The sequence below is a fragment of the Suncus etruscus genome, chromosome X, assembly GCF_024139225.1.
Source record: "Suncus etruscus isolate mSunEtr1 chromosome X, mSunEtr1.pri.cur, whole genome shotgun sequence".
In the NCBI taxonomy this organism is placed as follows: Eukaryota; Metazoa; Chordata; class Mammalia; order Eulipotyphla; family Soricidae; genus Suncus; species Suncus etruscus.
The window spans coordinates 41,464,717-41,470,875 of NC_064868.1; the positions used below are offsets into that span (position 1 = coordinate 41,464,717).

Here is a 6,159-nt window from a genome sequence, read left to right on the forward strand (position 1 = left end):
AAGCAATAATGGCACTAGGGCATTGTCCAATGGTGAAGGATAGGAAGGGAGGAGGGGTATAAAGGGAAAACACATGAGATCAAGATTCATAAGAAGAGGAAGGCAAAGCAGATGGAAAAGACAGTAATACAAGAAGAATTCAAATTATTAGTAGTATTGGAAAGCTGTAGCCTACCCTTATATTTTGGTGAAACCTAGGAACAAATTCAATTTTGGAAAAGAGATTTACCTATAAAACAAAAAGTGGTCTTACAGGAACTATGCCAAAATTCAGCTGTTTGTACCCATTGTGAAAGAGAAAAGAAAAGAAAAGAAAAAGAAAAAGGAAGAAATAAATAAAAAGAGAGAAAAAGTTAAAGAATCAGAGAAAGAAAGAAAAAGAGATAAAAAAGAAAAAGAGAAGAAAGAATAAACAAAGAAGAAAGGAAGAAAAGAAAGAAAGAAAAAGGAAAGAAAGAAAGCAAGAGAGAAGAAAGGAAGGAAAGAAAGAAGGAAAGGAGAAGAAAAAGAAAGAAAGAAAGAAAGAAAAGAAGAAAGAAAAAGAAGAAAGAAAGAAGAAAGAAAAAGAAAGAAAGAAAAGAAAGAAAGAGAAAAGAAAGAAAAAGAAAGAAAGAAAAAGAAAGAAGAAAGAAAGAAAGAAGAAGAGAAAGAAGAAAGAAAGAGAGAAAGAAAGAAAGAAGAGAAGAGAAAGAAAAGAGAGAGAGAAAGAGAGAAAGAAAGAAAGAAGAAAGAGAAAAGAAGAGAGAGAAAGAGAGAAAGAAAGAAAGAAGAAAGAAAGAAAGAAGAAAGAAAGAAAAGAAAGAAAGAAAGAAAGAAGAAAGAAAGAAAGAAAGAAAGAAAGAAAGAAAGAAAGAGAAGAAAGAAAGAAAGAAAGAAGAAAGAAAGAAAGAAAGAAAAAAGAAAGAAAGAAAGAGAAAGAAGAAAGAGAAAGAAAGAAAGAAGAAAGAAAGAAAGAAAGAAAGAAAGAGAAAGAAGAGAAGAAAGAGAAGAAAGAGAAAGAGAGAAAGAAAGAGAGAGAGAGAGAAAGAGAGAAAGAAAGAAAGAAAGAAAGAAAGAAAAGAAAGAAAGAAGAGAAAGAAAGAAAGAAAAGAAAGAAAGAAGAAAGAAAGAAAGAAAGAAAGAAAGAAAAAAGAAAGAAAGAAAGAAAGAAAGAAAGAAAGAAAGAAAGAAAGAAAGAAAGAAAGAAAGAAAGAAAGAAAGAAAGAAAGTATTTTCTCAAGGTGTTGAACTTTGTTTTGCTTGTTATTGGATAGTTTGGATGGCACCTTCTGTGTTATTTCAGTTATTTTGTATTTTGATTAGTTATAGGAATCAAATACATATCCAAATAATTATAAAATAGATAAAGCATAGTTATTGTCTTAATAGGAGATCGAGAAAGGGTGGTTACAACAAGCTGGAGTAGGCTCAGTAACTTTGGTAGAACAGTTGGCTTTTTTATTAAATCTGTAGAGACAGAAGATATTTTCTCACATGTGGCTGTCATAAAATACAAATGACAGCATTCTCAGCCCAAGGAAGGGCATGAAGATAAGCAATTGGATCCAAGAAGGGCAGATCATTGAATGATTGAAGCACAGGACAAAACAAAAGGAATGAGGGTTAAAGCTAGAAGCCAAGGAGACCCTACTGCTTTCCTCTCCAGCATGGCCCACAAGGTTTGTGGATAACAGAGTATCTCCAAAGACCACAGTTAAAACATGATCACTTAAAATCAGAGAAGTATTACAGGAATAAAAATGTTTTCTTTGTAAGAAGGTTACTTAAGTTTAATCCTCAGGATTGTATCTGGTAGCCAGGATTCACTTCAAAGCAGTCAGAAGTAGCCTCTGACATCACTCAGTATGACCATAATGACACCACCATGAGAAAACAAATAAAACATCATCACTTGTGATATGACTAGAGAAAAGCAGAAGGAAAGGAAGGTGGGCATATTTCCTGATATCATTTTCAATCAACAATTTTGCTTAGATAACTTTGTCACACTTAGTAATTTTGATCAATGAAGCATGTGTTGCAGTCCATGGTTGTACAACAAAATGATAAACAGTGCTGGGTATGAATTGTAGATTTCACAGACCAACATGATATTTTAAAAATTGAGGGGATTGCCATAACAATGGCAACTTTAATTCTGGCAAGAATGAATATAATAAAAAATTGCCAATTTTCTATCACCATCTGTGGTGAGGACTGCTAATTGCTTACCGAATATCCATTCTTCCTCCTTCCTGATAAACAGGATGTTATTTTATTTGGGGTGGCAATATGGACAAATCAAAGCCACATTTTCCAGCTTCTATTGGTCTCTGAGTGAAGCATCAAGACAGAATCTTAAAAGGAATAGAATGGTTGGCATGCAGTGCTCCCCTCTCCTCTGGTTCCTCCTAATTTCAATCTACCTTTCTTCTGAGACTAAGTACTTCAGCACCATGTTGAATGTGGGAATCACTCTGAGGCTTTGACAGCTGTCCCTAGGGAAAAAAGCAGCACCACAACTGTCATAAGTGTCCTGAAAAACTCTCAATGTTTTTATTTCTTTCCAATGGTGCCATCTCCAAAGTTGGTACTTGGGAGTTGCTGAGGAGACTGAGTACACTCACTAACATCTTATCTCTGGTCCTTCTTTTTCTCTTGGAGACTCCTATCACTCACTCACTGCCTGAGGGCTCATGTGCTACTCAAGTTTGGAAGTACTTCTCCTGAATCAGACCTTCTCATTCCAATTAAGACTCAATGAGAAAATCCAGACAGAATAGTTGAAATCAAGGCAGAAAGATGAGGAAGATAAGTAAAAGGTGACCAAGAGTCAGACTTTTTGGTTATACTTGTGATATGGGAAAGAGTATAGTTATAATCAAAATAAAGATTCAACACCACTAAAAATATGAGATTTAAGATGCCACCACAGAACATTGTTCTGTGCCTGTCAAAGTGGCAGGTGAGAGCGGGATACAGTGAGGTGGGGATTATGGAGTATGGGAGGGATAGTGGAGGGAGTTGACACTGGTGGTGGGATTGATGTTAAAATATGCTGTGCTTAGAACACAACTATCAATAACTTTGTAAAACATAGTTCTCCTTTGTTTGGGGGCTACACATGGCTGTGTTCAGGTGTTACTCCTGGTTCTTCACTAAGGAATCACTCCTGGTGGGCTTAGGAGACAATATGAGGTCCTTGGTATCTAATCAAGGTAGGCTGTTCCATACACCTTTAAAATCACTTTATTTTTTCTTTCACCTTTTCTGAGTTAATTAGCACAAGGAAGAAGAGGAGGGCAGAGAAAGAGGAGGAGGAGGAGGAAGAAGAAAAAAGAAGAGGAGGAAGAAGAAAAAGGAGGAGAAGAAAGAAGGAAGGAAGAAGACTAAGAAGAAAAGAAAAGAAGAAGAAAAGAAAAGAAGAAGAAAAGAGAAGAAGAGAAGAAGAAGAAGAAGAAGAAGAAGAAGAAGAAGAAGAAGAAGAAGAGAGAAGAAGAAGAAAGAAGAAGAAAGTCTCAAGGGTCATTTTGTACTGACCTTAGTGTGCTCTGTGCCTCCGCATATCTTCTACTCAAGGAGCCCCACCACAACACATCAACAAAGACTATCACATTCCTAAGGTCACAATGGGGAAGCAACACAGGACTCCACCACACTTAGTAAACAAAGAGAGTAGTTCTGAAGACCCAATTAGTTTCAACTAAATATATACCCTCCCTGATAAGAACTTTGGAAAGGAAATGTTGAGGATGTTCAAAAATGCAAAGAAACCATGGAATGGACAGCCAAAAAGACTCAAAAGGATATGAGCGTAGAAATGAAAAAGCTGAAAAAAGATATGACAGAACTGAAAAACTTGGTGGGCTAAATGAAAAATTCTCTAGAAGGCCTTATCAGCAGTGTAACAACTACTGAGGACAGATTTAACGAACTGAAAGATGAGTTGCATAGCACATCCATACAACAAAAGAATTTGGAAAGGGTCTTAAAATAAAAGAACAGAAGATGGAAAATTTCTTAAAATAAGCAAACAAGACAATAGAATTTTGCAATAAATTCAATAGAAACAATATAAGAATCATTGGCTTCCCTAGAGCTAGGAAGAAATACCCTATAAAGAATCAACAGTTGGGTGCAAGCAGTAGGGTGTCTGCCTTGCACGTGCTAACATAGGATGGACCACAGTTCTATCCTCCAGTGTCCCATATGGCCCCCCAAGCCAGGAGCAATTTCTGAGCTCATAGCCAGGAGTAACCCCGAGCGTCACCAGGTATGGTCAAAATAAAACAAACCAAAAAGAATCAACAGTTAAAGACATAGTTGCTAAAAAATTTTCCTAGAGCTGAAGAGTGCATACACCCACATCTTAAACACCCAAAGAGCACCGGCTAAAAGAGACACAAATAAAACCACCCCAAAGCACTTCCAGTCACAATTATGAAAACCACAGATAGAAATAGAACACTGATCACTTCTCGGCCTTTTGGCTAAGATCAAGTGTAGTATCTGCTCTTATCAGTTTAATATCTGATACGTCGTCTATCCGACGACAATATATTAAATGGATTTTTGGCACTAAGAACTGAAATAGAAGCTTGCTCCGTCTATTCCATGCATCGACCTGGTATTGCAGTACCTCCAGGAACGGTGCACCCCCTCGGGGGAATAAAAAAAAGAAATAGGGGCCCGGAGAGATAGCACAGAGGCGTTTGCCTTGCAAGCAGCCAATCCAGGACCAAAGGTGGTTGGTTCGAATCCCGGTGTCCCATATGGTCCCCCGTGCCTGCCAGGAGCTATTTCTGAGCAGACAGCCAGAAGTAACCCCTGAGCACCGCCGGGTGTGCCCCCCCCCAAAAAAAAGAAATAGAACACTGAAAGCAGAAAGTTCAAAATGGTAAATTGCATACAAAGAATTATCCTCAAAATTTACAACAGATTTATCACAATTACCCTACAGGACTGAAGGCAGTGGTGGGATATAGTGAAATGAAAACTCACCTTCATCAAGCCTAAAATTCACTCAAGTTCAAAGGAAGAATACAAAGCTTCATGGATAAATAATAGCTCAGGTACTTCACAGATTCAAAACCATCCGGTACAAGACAAAGTTGGACCATCTCACCAATTCTATTCAATATAGTAGTGAAAGTACTTTCCATAGCAATTAGGCATGAAAAGGATATAAAGGGCATCTGGATAGGAAAGGAAGAAGTCAAGCTATAATAAGTCATGATACTATATTTAGAAAATCCTAAGACTACAAAAATGCTTGTAAAAACAATACATTTGTATAATAAACTGGCAGGCTAAAAACTAAATATGCAAAACATGCTTATTATATATACAAATAATAAAAGAGAAGATAGTGATATTAAAACAAACCCATTCACAACTGTGCCTCAGAAAATCAAGTACCTTGAAAATCAAGTACCTTGAAAAAATCTATAAAAGAAAACTACAAAACACTGTTTCAAGAAATAAGACACAAAGAAATGGAAACATATATACTGCTCGTAGATAGAGAGGATTAACATAATTAAAATAGCTATAATTCCCAAAGCAGTGTACAGATTTAGTACAATTCATATAAGGATACAGATGATATTTTTCAAAGAAATAAATCAAACAATCCTAAAATTCTTATGGAATAATAAACCTCCACATATACCTAAAGCAGTCCTAAAGCAGTCCTTGGGGGGAAAGATGGGAAGCATCATTTTCCCCAACTTCAAACTGTACTATAAAGCAGTAGTCATTAAAACAACATGGTATTGTTTCCTTTGTTCTGACTGGGCCATCTTCATAGACTCACTCTTTTCTCGAATGAGATATAAACCAAGTCATGAAAGATCATGGGTACATTGGCCCATTCAGCAGGAAGTTAGCCATCTTAGGAGTAGAGGGCAAGCCAAGTCCTTGCCCTGCCAAAGCCATGGCTGCTTCCTGTATCACCTAGAATCACTGTTTTCCTGACAGCCCTGCTTCATCATCTCTCTATGTTTCCTTTGAGGACACCAAGCTGACCAAACTTTAGGAACGCCAGTTTGAGGGCTGATAACAGCAGGGCTTTTTGGAGTGAGGGCAGGCATCCCCCCATGTATTCTTCTTCCAGGAGACCTAGCATTTGAGTACATCCCCTAACAGTCACAATATCAGTAATAGTGCTTTGACATCTTC

At 37.1% G+C, this 6,159-nt stretch overlaps 1 non-coding gene across 1 annotated transcript; it reads left to right on the forward strand.

Annotated features, from left to right (window-relative positions):
- Positions 1–4,449: 4,449 nt before the first annotated feature.
- On the forward strand, positions 4,450–4,640 carry LOC126000011 (U2 spliceosomal RNA). Its single transcript, XR_007492416.1, has one exon. It is a non-coding gene; the product is annotated as a U2 spliceosomal RNA (small nuclear RNA).
- The last annotated feature ends 1,519 nt before the right edge of the window (positions 4,641–6,159 follow it).